At 43.4% G+C, this 20,855-nt stretch overlaps 1 long non-coding RNA gene across 18 annotated transcripts in view; it reads right to left on the reverse strand.

The window, feature by feature from the left end:
- Positions 1-20,855, reverse strand: part of LOC105488780 (uncharacterized) — a 268,377-nt gene that overhangs the window by 6,916 nt on the left and 240,606 nt on the right. For 2 of the 18 annotated variants that reach the window (XR_011610827.1, XR_011610819.1), the window contains one exon: positions 17,132-17,230. The exons of the other annotated variants lie outside the window; for them this stretch is intronic. This is a non-coding gene — a long non-coding RNA (uncharacterized lncRNA). The remainder of the gene's footprint in view (positions 1-17,131; positions 17,231-20,855) is intronic. 18 annotated transcript variants of the gene reach the window in all.

The following is a 20,855-nucleotide window of genomic DNA, read 5'->3' on the forward strand; positions in this document are numbered from 1 at the left end:
AAGACAACCTCGGCGTTGAAAATGAGTTCTATGGAAAATTTTCACACTTTCTCTATTTTACCAGGGTCCAGTAGAAACTGGCCATGGATCAGCCCCAGTCTGAGGCCTGGAATTTTAGAGCCACTGCCCAGAGGGTCTCTGAGGTCTCCTCAGATGTTCTGCTCATCTAGTTGACTTCTCCTCACTGCCTGGCAACCAGTTACATATCTGACAGTTCTGATTATTGGACGGCACTTTCCTTCATGAAAACAAGTCTACATGCCCGCAATTCCCACATCTTGGTCTTGGTTCTGCCTTGACCCTCCCTTTGGACATTTAAAGTTTATGCCAAAGACCTTCCTTAGGTGACACCCCTCCCTGTTTGCTCCCCCAGATTTAAGGGTGGACTTTCTGAGGAAGACCTCTCAAAGAGAAAGGGAGAGGTCTGAGCATTGGGGAGGGCTCTACCGGCCTTCCTTCCTCCCAAACCTTCCTTCAATGACTCAATGGCATAGAGCAGGGAGATGCCCAAACAGAAAGCAAGAGGCCAGAGAATCATGGGAGGTGGGACTCCTGAGGAGGCAGCACCGTGAGCCTTGTGTGACATGAGAAAGTCTTGGTGAGACATCATGGGCTGGACCCCTCCCAGCAGAGTACACTGTCCTGTCACCTCCAAACCCAGGGCAGTTCCAGGGGTGGTTGCTTGGGGTGGTCATTGCAGCTGTGTCCCCTTCTCATAGAGGAGAGAAGCAAAGTAACCCCACATCCAGGGAGCATCTGTCTTGGTACACACCTGTCTGTGGGCTATGTGTTAACTGCTCTTGAAGGATGTGGCAGACCCATGCAGAGAGGCTGGCCCTACTCTCAGCTGCTCTCTGAATCAGGGCAACTCATGCCTGCAGACAAGCCACGGTCTCCCATCGGGGGAAAAGAAGTTGACAGTTTTTGTGAGGCCCCCAAAACATGAGTGATCTTCACTCCCATTTACTGAATATTAATTTGTTTGATCGTAAAATTTCCCAGTGGCTTCCCTTTGTTTTTGAGATTTAAAAGCCATGTTTTTTAACTTAGTCTTCAAGGCACTGTGTGAGCCTCATCCTGCATACTCTGCCCTGACTCACTAAGATCCAGCCACACTGACTCTTCCAGTTCCTCAAATGTACCCCAACCTTTACGCATATGCTGTCTGCTCTCTCTGGACCACTCTCCCTGTATGCCCCCTTTACCTCCTCAAACCCTACTCAGATTTACTTTAGATCTCAGCTAAAAGGCCCCTTTCCTGGGAGACTTCTCTGAACTCCTCAGTCTGGAGATGTATCATCAAATACCACAGCCACTACCATGTGGCTACTGAGCACTGGAAAGGTGGCCAGTTCAATTGAGATGCCCTGTAAGTGTCAAGTATACCCTGGATTTTTGAAAACTTAGTAAAAGGTAATAATATACAATATCTCATTGATAATTTTTAATACTGATTACATGTTGAAATGATAATATTTTGGATAAATATTAAAATTAATATAATATATATAATATATTGGGTAAATATATTAAAATTAATTTATTGGGTATAAATTAATTATAAATTAATAAATTTATAATTAATAAGTAAAATATAAAATTTATAAATATTAATTTATAATTAATCTATAAATTAATAAATATTAATTTATAAATTAATAAGTATAATATATTGGGTAAATATATTAAAATTAATTTCACTTTTTTTTTTTTTTACTTTTGCTAGTGTGGCTACCAGAAATTTTTAAATTATGTATGTGATTCCCCACATCTGTGGCTCATGTTCTATTTCTTTCTTTCTTTCTTTTTTCCTTTTTTTGAGATAGAGTCTCACTCTGTCACCCAGGCTGGAGTGCAGTAACATGATCTCGGCTCACTGCAACCTCTGCCTCCTGGGTTCAAGCAATTCTCCTGCCTCAGCCTCCCAAGTAGCTGGGACTACAGGAGCACACCACCACACCCAGCTAATTTTTGCATTTTTTTTTTTAGTAGAGACGGGGTTTTACCATGTTGGCCAGGATAGTCTCGATCTCTTGACCTCGTGATCCAGCTGCCTTGGCCTCCCAAAGTGCTGGGATTACAGGTGTGAGCCACCGCACCCATCCTCATGTTCTATTTCTTTTTTTTTTTTTTTGAGACGGAGTCTCGCTCTGTGACCCAGGCTGGAGTGCAGTGGCATGATCTCGGCTCACTGCAAGCTCCACCTCCCAGGTTCACGCCATTCTCCTGCCTCAGCCTCCTGAGTAGCCTATAGAGGTGCCCGCCACCATGCCCTGCTAATTTTTTTGTATTTTTAGTAGAGACAGGGTTTCACTGTGTTAGCCAGGACTCATGTTCTATTTCTATGGGATAATGCTGGGGCACATCACCCTGGCGTGTGCCCAGATAGAACTTTATGTTTTTCTTCCTAATCTTTACTGCACTTTAGAATTATTCATTCCCACTGAAATATAAACTAGGTAAGGATGGAGACCATGTTTTTTTGGTTTCCCACTGTGTCCTTAGCTGCTAACACATTCCTTGGCACACAGTAGGAATAAAATAGATGTGTCAAATGCATTGATGAAATCTCTAACATGTTCCAAACACTTTACATGCAGCATTTCCAAAAGGGTGTGCGTGTGTGTGTGGCTAGGGAGAAAAAAACTTGTTTGCTGTTGAGATCTTACAGAGAAGTTCATCATACAAAACAGAGAACAGAACAGGACGGTTTTGGATGACGCTGGGTGGGACGCCTCTGTGTGGCACCCCTCAACCCTCACAGCCATCCTGAAGCACCTACGAAACCTTAGAGTCCCTGAATAGACTATATGAAAACCACTGTGACCTTACCCATGCCCCTCAACAGCTCATGAGAAATTATGAATAGCAAATCCCAGCTGAGTCCTCCCAAGGCACTAAAGAACCTCACTGTGTAGAGCAGAGGAGGTTCCTCAGGATACTCAGTTACCTACCTCCAGAGCAGCCACAGCTGGAGGCTTTGTGACTGTGAACAGCCCTACTCTGCTCACTGCTCTGAGACAAATGCAGATGAATACATCTACTTAGAAGGGGCTGCAGGGGAGAGTAAATGAGATAAATTTACATGTAGCACCTAATATAGTACCTAGCACATAGGAGGCACTCAATAAATGGTTGCTATTATTATTGTCACTGTTGACCTAAAGAAAAAAAAAACTTGTTGAGGCATACTTAATATAGGTAGGGAGTTTATTTGGGCCAAGTTTGGGGACTGCAACCAGGGAGCATAGAACCAAGTGTAACAGCCCAATAGGTGTATCTTGCCCACTGCCCAGAAAAGCCAAAGACTGAGAACAGCTGGTATTGCAGCAATGAAAGAGTGTAATTATTGCAGAGCCAGCCAAGCAGGAGGATGGTAGACATTTTTAAAATCTGCCTCCCTGAAAGCTTGGAGGCCAGGATTTTTAAGGATAATTTGGCAGACAGGGGACTAGGGAATTGGTACTGCTGACTGGCTACTAATGAAATCATAGGCATGTCCAAAATGGTCCTCATGCACCGAGTCAGTTTCTGGTTTGGGGGTTTCAGGGTTGGGAATCTGCTCCTTTGTATGAGTCATGGGTCCAAATGGAGTCAGCTGGTCACCAGAATGCAAAAGTCTGAAAAATATCTCAAAGACCAATCTTAGGTTTTGACAACAGGGAATGTATCTATAGGAAAAACCGGGGAAGTTATAAATCTTGTGACCTCCAGAGAGGTAAATGATTATAGAAAGGCAAGCTAGGGAACAATGGCTGGTCATCATTTAGCTACCCCTACATCCTAGCAGAATTCAGGCCCCTTCTATAATCCTAATCTTGTGGGCTTTCATTAGTCTTACAACAGCAGTTTTGGTCCCTAAGCAAGGAGGGGGTTAGTTTTGGGAAGGGATTGTTATCATCTTTGTTTTAAAATTAACAAAGGCAGTTAGCTTGTGAGGTTAGAGGCAGGATAGAGTTAGGTTAGATTTTTCTCACTGTTATAATTTTTGCAAAGGTAGTTTCACAAGTTGCCCTGAATATAAGCTCCCATTAGCAGAAGTTACACGTGGGTTTTTAAAGAAAAATAAAAGGCAGTTCCTAAGTTGTTTACCAAGAATTTATATTAAAATAACACAAGCTATTGATTACATTGTTCTTTGTACCACAAATTCCAGGAAAATGAAGATAATGGGTAAGGCAGGAATAAAATGCTGTTAAACAATTGCCCTCAGGCATAGTTGTGGGGAGGTGGGGTGTGACTAAAGTCCCCATACTCATGTCTCTCTGGGCCTGATAAATTTTGCATGCCCTCACATAGCTCAGACTGCTCTGAGCGATTTTTCTTTTATCATCATCATCATCATTATTAAAAATAAGCAAGTAGTAAGCCTGAGCAGTGTGACAGAAGCATACTTCATTATTGGCTAAATGTATTTCCTTTCTGTAGTCATTGCTTACATGGACCTGTATGCATGACTCACGCTTTGTACAGATAAATGCATACACATTGATATATACACAAAATATATAAGCCAGTGAACTCTATCATCTGCTTGTATGAGATATGCCGGCAGTAAGCTGAATCTGTTTCCATAAGGGATCCAGCACAAACATGTGATCCTCAAATACAAAACCAACTGTGTCACCTCACAAAAACCATTTCAATACCACTGGGAGTGAAACCAGGGGCATATGAACATTTGTTCCTAATTAACAACAACAGAAAATCTGTCTTACTAGTCTTACTAACCAATTTTAACTCCAGTTCCTGAGGTGCTACTTGTCATGTTTCATTTGAGAAAAGCGTCATCGAATCTCCATGGTGCCCAGGATGCACTTCGGGTCTCTGCATTGCATATAAGATGGCAGCTCCCATTCATCATGCATTAATAAGACAGGAGACCAGGAGGACGGGCCGTTCAAAGATTTGGTAACAACCCAGCACCTGTCAAAGTGTGAGCCAATGGAGCTGAAAACCATAGCATTTTCACTGAGAACTGTTGTGGCAGAAGAGCCTAAAGTAATTCACCAGTGACTGGTGAATAGGCTTCTCTCTGGGCCTCAGCTGTAAAATTTCGGCCTGGAAACCAGGTGTGTTCCTGTCCCTTCCACCTTTCACCCATCCCATGGAACTAATTCAGAAGCCACATTTTGTGGCCCTTGCCCAATGGTTCATGAGCCAAAAACTGGAGCTGCAGAAGCCAAGAGCACTCAGAAAGCCTCCAGGGTATGACAGACCAGCAAAGGGTGCTTAGAGTCCCAGGGTTTCTGGCTCTGCCCCCTCCTTTCTGGCTAAAATCTCTGAAGGCACATGTGAACTCAGGGGCCAGAGGCCTTTCTACTACAGGGGGCCTATGAATTCTTTCTGTAAATGGCTAGATAATAAAAGTTTTTGGCTCTGGGGAACCAACCATCTCTCTTGCAAAGACTCAATTCTGCTGTCCTAGTTCAAAAGCAACAATGGTGTATTAGTCCGTTCTCACACTGCTGATAAAGACATGCCCAAGACTGGGAAGAAAAAGAGGTTTAATTGGACTTACACTTCCACATGGCTGGGGAGGCCTCAGAATCATGGCGGGAGGTGAAAGGTACTTCTTACATGGCAGCAGCAAGAGAAAATGAGAAAGAAGCAAAAGCAGAACCCCTGATAAACACATCAGATCCCATGAGATTTATTCACTATCAGGAGAATAGCACAGGAAAGACTGACCCCCAGGATTGGATTAGCTCCCCCTGGGTCCCTCCCAAAACACGTGGGAATTCTGGGAGACACAATTCAAGTTGAGATTTGGGTGGGGATACAGCCAAAAAATATCACATAGACAATATGTAAATGATAGGCATAGCTGTGTGCTAATAAAACTTCATTTACAAAAGCAGGTGGCAGCCGGGATTTGGATAACACTGCTTTACACTGACAAAAGTGAAAAAAAATTCGGGTGGCAACCAGAACTTTTATCTTTAAACAAACTAGATTAGAATGGCATGGGATGGGATGGGATGTGATGGGATGGGATGCGATGGGATGGGATGCGATGGGATGGGACGCGATGGGATGGGACAGGTAGACTAGAACAGAATATGCAGAGTTTAGCATATGGAGAAATAAGTATTGTTTTGTGATTATTTTGTTACAAATACGTTTTTATCCAAATATATCATATGCGTGTGTGTAGCTGCATTCTATATAGTGATTATCAATGTATTTCTTAGTCTGAGTCAGGATCATAAAGGTGAGAAATACAATGGCATAGTGAATAGAATCTGCAACTATAGATCAGGGTGTCTGGGTTAAAATCTCCATTCTGCCCCCAATTTATAAGATCAGAAGTCTCTTCCCCTCCGCTGGGCCTCAGTTTTCCCATCTGTACACTGAGAGATTTAAGGATGAGGTCCGAGTTAACTTCTGGTTCTTAGATTCTGTGGAGGCATAGATGTCATTATTTAGTGCCAGTGATCTGGAAATCCTGCAAACCAGATGGTCCAGGTCAAAGACGTCCAGATAGTCTGGTTTCATCCCCAGGGTCTCTGCTCCACTCCAGCCCTCTCTCTTTTCAACTGAGAAGCATCTGGTTCATTTCATAGCTTGAAGCCTCATTTTACAAATCAGCTCCAACTTGTGGATGAGACTGAAGCTCTTGGAGAGAAAGTCCTTGCTCAGAGACATTCATCTTGCCCAATGGCACTCATAAGTGCCTGGACCAAACTCAAATTCTCGGTTTTTTTTTTGTTTATTTTTTAAAATCTGAAGCCCTTGTCTTTTTTTCCATAGTATGGTCCTCCTTGGAGAGGGTAGTTTGTTGCAACCTCAAACTCCAAACTTCAGCTCACTCTCTATTTCTACTTGGGGTCAATTCCTAAATATTTAAAAATGAGGCAGTGGCTGCTAGGAACCAGTACAGGTTTACCAAGAATGGGCCACGTCAACTCAAGTATTTTCCTTCCTTCATGGGTTATTAGATGGGCAGGCAGGGAAATCAAGTAGAGAGCATGTATCTGAGTTTCTAGAAGATCCTGATAAAGTATCTCACAGGGCCCAGCAGAGTGGCAGGTGAGATGAAGGCTGGAGAAGGATCAAGTGAGGCAGGTCCACAGTTGGTAGATCAATCATAACCAAAAAGCATCATCTAATAGAGCAAAGGAGGTTATGGGAAGCGGGACTCAAATGCCTACACGAGTGGTAGTGAGTTCTCTGGCCAAAAGAAAGGGGTAGGGTCAGCCTACAGGAAGCGGCCACCATCACCCACGGGTAGCTTATTGTGGCCACAAGGGGCCAGAGCAAGTTGGAGCCAGACCCCAGTGAAGGTAGAAATCTAGATTTGCCAATTAAAAGTGCTGCGAGCACATTCCAATGGAAAAACAAACACTTTGTCTCACACACACACACACACACACACACACACACCCACAACTGTGGCCAAATACAACATATAGCTGTCAGTTTGCAATGTTAGGATTAAACATTTGCCATTAACCACAGAATGGCAGTGACGCAAGGCTCTATTCTCTAATCTGTCCTCTTCCACATTTTCATTGCCAGCTTGAATGAGGACATAGAAGCCATAATTATCACATAGACAGATATCAGGAAACTGGAAGCTGGGGGAAGACAGGATCAAAATTCAGAGTGATTTTCACAGGCTGGACCACTACCCAACATGTCAAGATGAGACTTACAAGACAAAAATGTAAGGGCCCTAGTTGATCCTGTTCACACCATATTGTTCCGTCCTCTGCCCCACTACACACTACATATGTGCCCTCAGGTTCTGTTCCTCTTCTGGTGGACCTTCTCCTCTCCTGCCCTTCCCAAAGCAAGCGGGCACTATCCTAGGACCCCCAAGTCCCTTCCTCTTCCTCAAGGAATGCTGCTGTCCTCCGCCTGTGGCCTCTGCAACCACCTACTCCACCTCCTGCTGAGGTCTGGAGTCCAAGCCAGTAAAAGATACCTACCATCTAAACTGATACAGCAACCTGGGTCTGACTGTTTTAGTAGACTATGGAGTACTCGACCACCATGGGAGTCACCCCAGCAGCTTCACTACGCCAAGCCCAGCTCCAAGATGGCCTTGTCCCTCAGGCTGTGGGAAGGACTGGCCTTCATAGCTTAGGAACCATGAGAATGTAAGCCCCACCACAGTGAGGGTCCTGTCCATAGCATTCCTCACCATGGCCCCAGCACCTAAAACAAAGCCTGGCCTCAATTATGTGTGCAATAAATATTAGAAGTAAAGGCTACAAAAACACATTTTTTAGAGTATTACAGAAATTTGAATATTGACTATGAATTAGGTGACTTAAATTATTGATAATTCTCATAAGTGTGATAATGACATTGTTACATAAGAAAATGTTTCTCTGTCTCTCTCTTTCTCTTTATGGGAGTGGGGTACAAACTAAAGTAATTTAGGAGTGAAATGACATGATGTTTGGGATTTATCAATATGTTCTAGCCAAAAAGTGAGGGAGCTGGGGAACAAATCAAACTTTCTACTTTTTTTTATGTTAGAAAACTGTCATAATAAAAGTTAAAAACAAAAAATGGAAAACTGGTAAGGCTATAAGACGGGTCTCCTACCAGCAGAGCTACAGGATTAGTTGCTGCAACCCCAGCCGGTAGTACATGGAGCCCTCTGGCTGAGGCCGCCTCTCTTTCCCTTCAGCTCCCCACGGGGATGGGAGGGCAGATTCCTGCCTTGTGATAAGAAAAGACACTGGATTATTTCTGCACACTGACCCTACCCTCCAGCCAGGCTCTGGATCAGTCTGTCCTAGGGAAGCTCCTGGGGCTGAGGTAAGCAGTACAGCTGTCAGAAGAAGTATCCAAAATCTGGAAATAAGGCAAAAAGGGTGTATGGAACATCCTTTCAATGCCATAGTGGGGTGAAGGGCACACGAGAAATATCTAATGGATAGTATTTGGTTCAACTCATAATTTACTATTGATTTAAAATCCCAGATTTAATAAAGGTACCTACTGTTGATTTTGTCCACTGGAGATGCATATAATTTCTATCCACTGAAAATGATAATGCCAAAAATTATATTATGAGTCTGTTGGCCATTAATCCATTTTGAATCTAACCCAGCAATCTTCTACTAGCATTTCTTATAAATACCTAGTTTCTTAAACACTATTTGAGCCAGTTCTAACATCTTACTGGTTCCCTTATTAATTAATGACTGGAATAAAATCTTTGACATACATTCATTTTGTATTGGTATTAAAATGACATTTTTTAACCTTTTGAAAATTATACTTCATCATCTCCCTGAAACTTACCTCCTGTAAGTCAGCTGTTCCTATGTTCTGTTCACACAGGAACTCTAGAGGTAGTCATTTCCACTTTGGATAGTTCCAATCGTAAAAATAAAATTTAAAAAACTAAAAATGATTTATTTAATTTAGCTAGAGTCTCTGTTGAGCTCTCTCCCTCTACTAATGCAGTGAAACAACATTCAGACAGACTTGTGCTCAGTTTATCAGCTGCATGACCTTGGGAAAGGTACTTGATCTCCCCAAGGTCCTCCCCTTCCTATCTTCCAGTTGTGAGGATTAAATGAGATAGTCCATGTAAAGCACTTAGCACAGTGCCTGGTAGACAATAGGTTAATTTATCTTCTTCTCAATCATTTTCTCATTCATTCCTTTATTCAACAAACATTTGTTGAGGCACTGGTGGCAAATGCTGGAGATGCAAATATGCATAACAAATAGCTCCTGTTCTTAGGATGCATGCTAATTAGGAGGAGAAAAAGAAATGTTTATAAAGAAATTCTAATACAGCATGATAAGTACAACAATAGAATCATGTACAATGCACAGAAGAGAAAGTGATTACCTCTGAGGCAGAAGCAGAGGTGGTTACCAAAGTAGGCTTCCCAGAGAAGGTGATGCCAATGATGTGTTTTGAACATAAATAAGAGTTTCCCCAGCATTCAAAGAGGAAGAAAACATTACAAAGACCTGAAAAACAAAATAGCATGCCACGCCTTGATGGAATATAAAGAGCAAATGAAGGGCCAAGAGATGAATGCTGGAGCAATAGTAATGGGAGACGATGTTGGTAAGCAAAGGAGGTTTGACCTTCTACTTAAAAATGATGGCAAGTTTTTGAAAAGTTGTATGCAGGGATGTGATATTATCATATGTGTATCTTAGAAAGGTTATGGTGACATGATCTATGAGGAATGAAGCAAGACCAAGGCTGAAAGATACCTTTGACTATTCTCATGGTGAAACAGAGTATGGTAAATTTACTATTATAATAGTGAAACAGAGGTGAAACCTGGAAACAGAATGAATGAAGAGGAAAAGTGTTTAAGAAATAGAATCAACCATCCAGACCTAGCAAATGAGCTAGGAATGGCAGCTAACAGGTGCAGAATAGGCACATAAGCCAAGATCAGCTCATTTATAGGCTGGCCAGTGACCAAAGAAGTAGCTGACTATACAAAATTAGGGCCAATAGTATTGATGGTAACACTAGGACAGACTGTTTTTAAGGAAAAAAAAATCACACATTTAAACTTTAAAGAGTTTATTTGAGCATTCAATGATTCATAAATTGGGGTGACACTGGATCACAAGGGGCTAGCATTCCACAGAAGGGGCAAAAGACGAAACTTATATAAAGCATTTGCAGAAGCAAGACAAAGAAAGCAATTTTGATTGGCTAGAAGTTAGGTGGTGGTTTCTGATTAATATGGTTTCTAGTTTCAATTTACTGTTTCCTTTGTGCTTTCATTTGTTCATGTAGGAATTTAAGGTGCCAGAGCCACCCCAATCTAATGGACACCTAATTAGATTTTTTTTTTTTTTTTTAACAAATCAGACACTTTCCTTTCTGGATTTGAATAGGGAAATGCAAAGATAATCTAGTTAATTGGAAAAAGAAAGAGAAAGGAGAATGACATGTAAAAAGAAGCACAGACGCTATGAGAAGAGATCAATGCCAGAGGCTACAACAGCCATGACTGCTAGAGAGCTGGACATGGTACAGCAAAGCTGCTGTTAAAGCCTTACAGTCATTGGCATCTGGTGCATAAATTCATCTAAGTCCATCTAGGTTCCTTCCAAAATGTGTAGCATTTTGTAACTGGTCAGATGTTAGGGAAAGAAATTCATCTGGGTGAATATTGCAATACAGGTCTCACCTCCTCCAAGTCTTTCCTCCAACTCTTAATTGACCACAATTTGCTCTCTTTCCCCACCCTGATTTTCTCCATTGTGTAAACTCCAGGCTGAGCTTGCTTCATGCCCCCAGGCATGAGTCAGAGCATTTACCTCATTTCTAATTCTTTTTTTTTTTTTTTTTTGGAGACGGAGTCTCGCTCTGTCGCCCAGGCTGGAGTGCAGTGGTGCGATCTCGGCTCACTGCAAGCTCCGCCTCCTGGGTTCACACCATTCTCCTGCCTCAGCCTCCCAAGTAGCTGGGACTACAGGCGCCCGCCACCGCGCCCAGCTAATTTTTGTATTTTATAGTAGAGACCGGGTTTCACCGTGTTAGCCAGATGGTCTCGATCTCCTGACCTCGTGATCTGCCCGCCTCGGCCTCCCAAAGTACTGGGATTACAGGTGTGAGCCACCGCGCCCGGCCCCTCATTCCTAATTCTTAACTTCACTTGCCTGCTTGGAACGCAGCTCCCCTCCTGCTCCTCCCATCCAAACCCCAGGCTGCTCTAACCCTCAGCAGGTCAAAAGGAAAGAGAGGTTGCAACAAGAGACAGAAACCTCTAGAGTTACAGGTGGTCACAGAGAAAGCAAGAACAAGTAGAACCTTATTGCTTGCTGGAAAGAACAACCCTACATTCAATCCTTCATCAGGAATAGTGTTTTACCAGGCCCCTCACCCAGAAGGTTCGAAACTAGCATTTATAAACAGATAAAGCATCTGCAGAAACCCAGGTATCCACACATTTTACTAACGGTCACATATATCCCAAAGGTTGAAGAATATGAGAACTTAAGCTCCATGAGGACCAAGATTTGTGTTTTTCTTTTTTTTTTTTTTTTTTTTTTTTTTGAGACGGAGTCTCCCTCTGTTGCCCAGGCTGGAGTGCAGTGGCCGGATCTCAGCTCACTGCAAGCTCCGCCTCCCGGGTTTACGCCATTCTCCTGCCTCAGCCTCCCGAGTAGCTGGGACTACAGGCGCCCGCCACCTCGTCCGGCTAGTTTTTTGTATATTTTTAGTAGAGACGGGGTTTCGCTGGGTTAGCCAGGATAGTCTTGATCTCCTGACTTCGTGATCCGCCCGTCTCGGCCTCCCAAAGTGCTGGGATTACAGGCTTGAGCCACCGCGCCGGCCAAGATTTGTGTTTTCCATCACCAATCCTCAGTGCCTACAATAATGTCTGGCAGGTACCAGGAAGCCAGTAAATATTTATGGAGTGAACAAATGTATGGATTCACAGCAAGTCTGCCGAGAAATCTCTGATGATATGCTAGAGTTTTCGGCCTTCAGCCCACCACGATTATTAATTCAATGAAAGCATAAAAGGATTTCTGAAAAAGAAATAAAAAATATGACAATGGAGCAGGGAAAAATTTTTAATGCATTGGTGAATCCACTCAAGATTTAAAATATCTGAAGAGGCCAGATCAATAATCAATATGATGATGAGAGATTATAACAGAGCTGTCATACCAATTGAGAGATGCGATTTAGCAGCAGTACTCTTGGAAAAGAATCACAAGTCTTAGCTGACCATAAACTGAGAAGGAATTTGAGGTATGAAGAAGTTGTCAAGAAAGTGACTGTGCGCTGAGGTAAGGAATCCAGAAATGAGAGAAGTGATGGCCCAGTACAAGGCATGATGCTCAGACCCCCTCTACAGTGATTTGCTTGGTACTTGAAATATGCTCAAAGAAGGGAAATCAAGGAAAGAAAAGGATGGAGACCATATTATATGAGAAAGAGTTGAAAAAACTGGAGGTGTTCAGCCCAGGGAAACTCCAGGAAATATGTTAGCTTGCTCAGACTAGATATCTTAAAACAACTGAAATGCATGCTCTCCCCCTTCTGGAGGTCAGAAATCCAAAATCAAGGTGTTCACAGGGCCATGATCCCTCGTTGTCCTTTCCTGCTTCTGGTAGCCCCCAGCATTCCATAGCTTCTGGCAGCATCGTTCCAGTCTCTGCCTGTATCTTCACATGGTGTTCTCCCGTTGTGTATCTTCTGATAAGGATACCAGTCGTACTTGATTAAAGGCCCACCCTAGGCCAGTATGACTTCATTTTAACTAAGTGTATCTGCAAAGACCCTATTTCCAAGTGAGTCATATTCTGACGTACTGGGGGTTAGGACTTTGACATACCTTTTTGGATAACGCAATTCAGCCCATACAAGAGGGCAACAGAACCGTCTTCATGTATCCTAAGAACTGCCTTGTAAAAGACTTGATCTGTGTGGCCCAAAGGGCAGAGCTAAGAAGCAGGAATGCAAACTATAGCTACTCAGAAAGAAGCACTTTCTAAGAGTGAAAGTTGCCTCCCTGTGGCTCCTGACTCTGAAGCTGCCCAGAAAGAGGCAAGTCAACCTGCAGGGGTGGCACTGGGGGGCAGTCTTTCCCAGGAAGGGGATGGGGCTGCATGGCCTCATCTCACACTGTTACTTGATTCTCTGGCACTCTGGCATGAGGGAACTATTTTTAACCAGGCAGAGATTTAAGTGGCTGTTTCCAAGAACCAGTATAAGTAGATGAGCTTCACGATAATGCAGACTGCTTATGAGAAATGGAGCATGAATTGCAGGCCCAAGAAACGAATATAATTCAGTCTCTATTTTAATTTTTAATTGGAAAAAAAAAAAAAAAGCCCATCCCAGCCAGAAAGAACAGGGGAAGAGTGTACTTTGCACAGCACTATAGAAAGCATTTGTTAGCTCTGCTGAGACAAATGGCATAGTCTTGTTGCTTCTGTCATCTCCACAATTGGGATAGGAAAGATTTCTACAGAGACTGCCACCGTTGCCCGTCTCCATGGATAATGAAGGTCACGGTTTATGGGCACGAACTATTCTGCTCCAGACACAGCCTCATTGGTATGCAGGCATGAAAACCCAGCAGCCAGCCTCACACACTGATCAGATTTTGGAATTTAGTCATAATGTATACCTTCTCTCACTCCCTCCCATTTTCTCCAGACAGTTTTGCATTTAAATGGCGCAAGAGGACAATAGAAAGGAGTCAGGGAAAGAGAATTAGCATTTATTAGGCACCTACTGTGTGCCAGGCATTTGTTTCATTGAATTATGCAGGCTTTGATTCCATGTAAGATGGGGCCAGCATGTGTGCATGTGCGTGTGTGTATGTGTTGTGTACACACGCTGGAGTATGTGTGACCTAGATGGAAAATGAAGGGAAAGGAAAGAGGTGCAGAGTGCTTACAAGATGGAAAGAGGAATAAGGGTGGAGGTCCTGGAGCAGCCTTGTGAGACAATGAGTTAGGCTGCTTCTCTGATGGCCAGGCAGGGAAGTTCCTGCCTCCAGCAAGAGTATCCAATCTGGACGAGACCCAAGGGTCCGGTCCAACCAGAGTCACAGGGGTGCCTGAAATCGAGGTCTGAGATGAAAGAAAGCTGAAGGATTTGAGCGAATGTAAGGTTCCATCAGTCCCAGAAGGTCTTCCAAGGCAGCCAGACCTCAACTGGACATTTAGGTGTCTGTTCAGGATCTTGCTGAATCCAGAGCCTGAACTTTGTGATTTTACCCATTTTACATTTATTGATTTGCTTGATTTACTCTGGAACCTCAGTAAAATTCTCCCCTTTCTGGCTCTAGCCCAGTGGTTCTGAGTCACTTGGGTGTAAATGGATCACTGGGGAGACTGTTTATAGAGCAGATCCCCAAATCCCACCAGCAGAAAGAGACGGGTTCAGGAGGTTAAGAATGAAGCTTGACAATCTGACCTAACAGAGGACCATGCTTTCAGAAATACTACATCAGGTCATTCATGGCTTTTTTGAAGAAAAAGAGGATGTGTCTGCCCCTGTGCTAAAAAGGGGAAGATAGTAAAATGTCCTTAATGACCAAGTGTGCTAGTGTACCAACAAGTGTTCTAAAGCAGCAACATTCTGGGAAGTTCAACGACTATTAGATTAGACAACCTCTTTGGACTCTCTCTTTCCCTTTGCTGAAGTTTGAGAGACACCCTTTGTTGTACCTAAAAATCTCCCCATGGCTTCTCTCTTCCTTAGGGTAAAGGGATGTCCAGCTCTGAGGTGTCAGCTATTAACACCTTAGCATGAATTAGACCATACTCAGCCAAATCCTTTCCCAGAAAAAGGACACACACAAGAGAAACTAGCTTTTGTTGAATGCTCCTAGAGATGTCCGGCACTGCAGTCAGTACTCCACAGTGAGAAAGATTGAACAAGACTTGGTTGATGCCCACACCAAGCCAGTGAAATGGCATTTTCTGCATTTGGCAGATGAGAAAATGAGGGTCACAGAGATTTAGTAAATTGTCCAAAGACACTTAGCAGATAGCAATAGACTCTAGATAGAATTCAAAGTCTGTTGGCCTCTGAAAATCATCCTAGCCCACTAGACCACTAGAGGAAGAAAGAGGACCCTACTGGGAAGGGAAGATCTGGGTGGGCTGCCAATAGAGGGTGGGAGAGGGTGGCCAGAACACGACATAGGACTGGAGGTAGAAGATTGTAGGCATAGATGTAGGGAATCCAAAGACAACTTGTACTTTTGATTTGGTTCTTAAAGTAAAGTGTTCATCAGTCTAAATAAGTATTGGCCTTTATCAAGAAAGAGAACATCTCTTTCTCTGGAGGGTTGGCCCTTTGGGCAACAGAGGAAGATCTGGGAGGTGAACAGCTGATCACAACTGGGATTAATGACATGGACTGGGTCAAGGCTTGCTATGCCTGGCTATCAGGTCTTAGGCATGAAATGGGCCTCATCAGAATGGGCAAAGGGTTGCACAGGGACTGAGCAAGAGGGCTTTAACAAAATCTGATTGGATCAAAGGAGATACACAGGTGAACCAGTGGATGCTATAAGTGATGGAGAATATTGGAAGAGTGTAATAGAAACCAGGGATAGCCACTGGAGCATCAGGAAACAGGACCTGAGCTCTCCTGGGAGTGTGCCTCTGACAGCACCGTGGCTGCGGATCATCTCTGCTGGATGTCCTGCCATTTCCGTAGCCTCTGCCTAGCTCAAACTGAGTTCACCAACCTGTCTGCAAAACCAGATTCTACTTCTGACTTCACTAATATTATCAGGAGCACCAACATTCTGGGAGGTTTCACAGCTATTAGACAATCTATTTGGACTCTCCCTTTCCCTCAAAACTGGTTACTTGCCAAATCCTACCAGTGGACTCTCCATAACGTTCCCCACCTCTTTGCTCTTACTGCCCTGTCTGTCCCTAGGCTGGGGCCCAATGTACATATCTGTCAACCATAGCTTGCCATTCAAAGGCTTCTAGGATCCAGCCTCATCCTACCTCATAAACCAACCTTCTACTATCCCACTGTTCACTCAAGTGAGTAACCCACTCTTGTCACCCACTCTTGTCAAAGTGGCCTACTTTAAACCAGTCTCCGTTCCTTTGCTCATGCCATTTCTTCCATCCAGATTTCTATTTCCCTGTGTATTCATTCACCACTCCCACTCCATCCATGCATTCAACAGATGTGAATGAGTGCCTGCTGTATGCTAGGCACTCCTCTAGGTGCCAGTAACCCAGTGATGATCAAGGCAAAGTCTTCCTGCCCTGGTAACTCACATTCTCCTGGAGAAGATAAAAAATAAAGCAGGCGAAAGGGATAAATAATAGGACAATGTGTGTGTGTGTGTGTGTGTGTGTGTGTGTGTGTGTGTGTCTGTCCGTGTGTCTATCTGTGTCTCTATGTGTGTGTCTGTGTGTACATACATGTGTGTGTGCATGAGTGTGTTTTAGGCAGATTAGAGTGGTCATTAAAGGCTTCTTTGAGGAGGGGTTCAGATCAGAGACATGAATGAAATGAAAACTAGTTATATGAAAATTGGAGTAAGAGCTTCAAAGTCCTCTCCTCCAACAGAGGGCAACATAAGCACTAGATGAGCCGCCCTAAATCCTACATTCCAGAACTTACTGTCTATGAAATTCATACATCTCTGAACATATCCTGCCTTGAGTTGCTTCTTACCTTTTCATGCCTGACCAGATGATAATTTCTTTGAGGGTAGTAGCTTGATCTTATTTCATAAAAAATCACAGATTACTGGGGCATTGTGGCATGCAACACCTAGTGAAGGTAGAATAAGGGAGAAATCATTTCACTGTGTTTCTGTAAGACTACAAGAAAAAATTTATTCCTTGTGACTTAAAGAAGACTGTTTTGCAAGTGTCATTCATTCCATGTTGGTTGTATTCCTAGCTGGAAGCTAGGAAAGTAACTGAGATCATTTCTCTAATTTGAATCCACGAGCAGGCAAATAAACCCCTCATGACTCAGGCAAAAAAAAAAAAAAAAAAATGCCACCACAGCTCTAAGATAGAAGAACATCCACTGTCAAACTATCTTGAAATCACTGAGCTGAAGTCACAGAGCAAACGCCATTCCGAAGGTGCTTCTGCCCTTAGGAGAAGGAGTCCAGGGTAAATCAGCAACATTCTCATGATGAGGAGCAGCTAAGGATTAGTGAAAAGGGAATTAAAATCCATGTAGGCTTTATTGAATTAAATATCGGTTTCTAAATATTTTTAAAGTATACAGTGTTAATATGCAAAAGTGTATATCCTTTTATAATACTTTAATGCATTTAACTGATTTAATAAAGACTTACTCTTTGCCAAGCAGCCAACACATATTAACTGTGCACCAGCACATCCAAGCACAGTGGGGGTGCAGTGGTGACCTAACAGCTGTGTTCCTGTCCCCAAGGACTTTACACTCTAGCAGAAAGGACAGATGCTAAATAATTTTATGTCAACAATTAGGTGATTACAAGTGAGCAAAATGCTGCAATGAGAGGCTACTGGAGTGTATGGGGCAGGGAAGGAGGTGGGCAGGGGTCAGAGTAAGTTCCCCAAGGAAGTAATATTACATCTGAGACAAAAGTTGACTAGGGCTGATGTGGTGGCTCACATCTGTAATCCCAGCACCTGGGGAGGCTGAGGCAGGAGGATCGAAGAATTTGAGACCAGCCTGGGCAAGATAGTGAGACTCCATGTCTACAAAAAATTTAAAAACTTAGCTGGATGTATTGGTCCCAACTACTTAGGAGACTGAGGCAGGATGATCCCTTGAGCCAAGGAGGTTGAGGCTGCAGTGAGCTATGATGGTGCCACTGCACACTCCAGCCTGGGTGACAGAGAGAGACCCTGTCAAGAAGGAAAGAAAGAAAGAGAGAGAGAAAGAGAGAAAGAGAGAGAGAGAGAGAAAGAGAGAGAGAGAGAAAGAAAGAAAGAGAGAAAGAAGGAAGGAAGGAAAGAGAGAGAGAGGAAGGAAGGAAGGAAGGAAGGAAGGAAGGAAGGAAGGAAGGAAGGAAGGAAGGAAGGAAGGAAGGGAGGGAGGGAGGGAGGGAGGGAGGGAGGGAGGGAGGGACGGAGGGAGGGAAGAAAGGGAAGAAAGGGAGGAAGGAAGGAAGGAAGGAAGGAAGGAAGGAAGGAAGGAAGGAAGGAAGGAAGGAAGGAAAAGAAAGAAAGAGAGAAAGAAAAGAAAAGAAAAAAGAATATAAGAGAAAAAGTTGACTAGTAGTTAGTGAAGGAAGGTAACACAAAAGAATGTTCCAGGCAGAGGAAACTGTGCACACAAGTCCAGTGGTGGATAGGAGCATGGCACTTGAAACAAAGGCAAGTTCAACAGTGCTGGAGTGAAAGAGGCACAGGATAAGGCTGGTGGTGGTGGAGCAGCAAGAGGCAAAACCAGGCATGTTGTAGGCCAGTGGGGGTTGTGGCTTACCCCAGGGGCTGTAAAAAGCCATCTCACATTTGAGTCTCGGGGAAGCATACCAGTCTCTGTAAAACCAGAATCATGTAAGTCCCCTCTTCGAGGGGGGAAAAATATATATGAAATGAATCACCTTTTGAGAAGCAAATCAGCTTTAATTAAAGAGAAATGGAAGAAAATCACTTGGACCTAAAAGTGCTTTTGTTTATTCAGGCATTATGCTGTAAAATGCTTTTCTTGCCTAATAAGAGAAACTGGAGGATAAAAATTGTTTACAATCTAGGTAGTTAATGAATCTACATGCTTACAAGTCAGATTGAGACAAGGTCTCAGTAAAACTGAACTAGATTATGCTCTTCCTAAGTGACAAATTTCTCAGTTGCCACTTCACAGAAAGAGATAAGGACTGTCTTTCTGTCAAATTGCTTTGACAGGCTTGTTTTTTACCCTTCTGAAATGTAAACCTTTAGTGTTCTTATGCGAACATCAAGAATTGTGAAACATGTTTTAGATAATCACGGGAAGTCATAAAACATACCTGGTGTATGTAGGAGGCTGTAATTGTGGAAAATATGTAATTATTATTAGTAACCAGATATAACTGAATGTAAAATGGATTAAATTTTTCTTCTTCTGTTCCTTGTCTGAGCCCCATTATTGACTAACAAGATAAATCCACCATTTACAGTTTCAGGCATTTGAAACAGCAGCAATCTTTCCTTGGGAGCTATTAAAATAAAAATGGGAGCTTTGCTCATACTTCACTCCCTCTGGTTAACCTGTCCTCGGCTGGCCCAGCCCCTCCTCCCCAAACTAATCCGCTTCACTTTTCACACCCCTTAGCTTGTTCCGTTGCCCCTGCTTGGAATTCCCTTCCAAGTTTCAGCTCCAGAGCTTAGCGTTTCATACCACATGACTAAGAAGACTCTGCTACTTATTGGCAAGAAACCCATATTGTAAATTCAGGTCTTTGGAGTAACGAGTAAACCTCTTGAAAGCCGCAACTCTAAATCCAATTTGCGACCATTTGCTGATTTCATTCTTTATGTGGCAAAAACGACCAAGGGAGGAACATGCAGACTAAAAATGTATAGTCAAATGACATATCCTGTAAATCAAAACGACATTGACTGACCCCTCTTCATAAAGCATGGGCCTTTGTGCTGCCCCCTAGTGGCTAGGGTGAAAGAGTCGGTGAACCACCCATACCTTCCCTCTCCCTCAATCCCACCACAGTCAGAGGCACACACTGTGCATGGCCCAGAAGCCCGGGTTATAGAAACATTTGTGGCCAGAGTGAGGCTGCCTGCCTCACCTGGGAATTGAACCTGTTCAACTTGGCCTCAACTAATGCCAAGCCAAATGGCAACAGACGATTTGGGAATGAAATGATCCTGGGTATGTCCCATGGTCAATTTGGTGATATTATTAACACAAACCCCCAGATCACTTAAGATAATATTAAGATTTGGCATCTCTTCAAAGTGTTTCTCTCTGAGCAGTAGAAAGGCAGCAGGACAAATCTCGGCATCGGAAAGCAGAGGTTAAACAATCCTCCCCATGCTGCAGCTGACAGAATGAGGTCAAACGGAGTGAGCTCCAGGTGACGTCTGAGGATGCAGTCCACTTGGGCATTGTACCCAAAGCTGTATCCACAAACTGCCAATCAAAATGGCACCTTGGAAATCTGGTATGTTTGATCTGGTTGGACAACCACATCAGGTCATGCAAGCAAAGAACTTCCAAGTTTAATGCTCCACGAGTTCACATGAATCCTATTAGCTCAGAGCTTATCCCACAGAGACATCCCCCTGGACTCCAACAGTTAGATATTGCTGCCTTTGTCATTCCAAACCACCACTGTGCGGGCAGCTGCTCCTCTCTCAGACTGTCCTAATTAGCAGCATGGTGCTCATTAACAGCCGCTGCGTGTTCAAATGTTCTCCCCCGCATGGAGCCAGGCCTGCAAAGCCTCCCA

This window comes from Macaca nemestrina, chromosome 12 (assembly GCF_043159975.1).
Source record: "Macaca nemestrina isolate mMacNem1 chromosome 12, mMacNem.hap1, whole genome shotgun sequence".
NCBI lineage: Eukaryota > Metazoa > Chordata > Mammalia > Primates > Cercopithecidae > Macaca > Macaca nemestrina.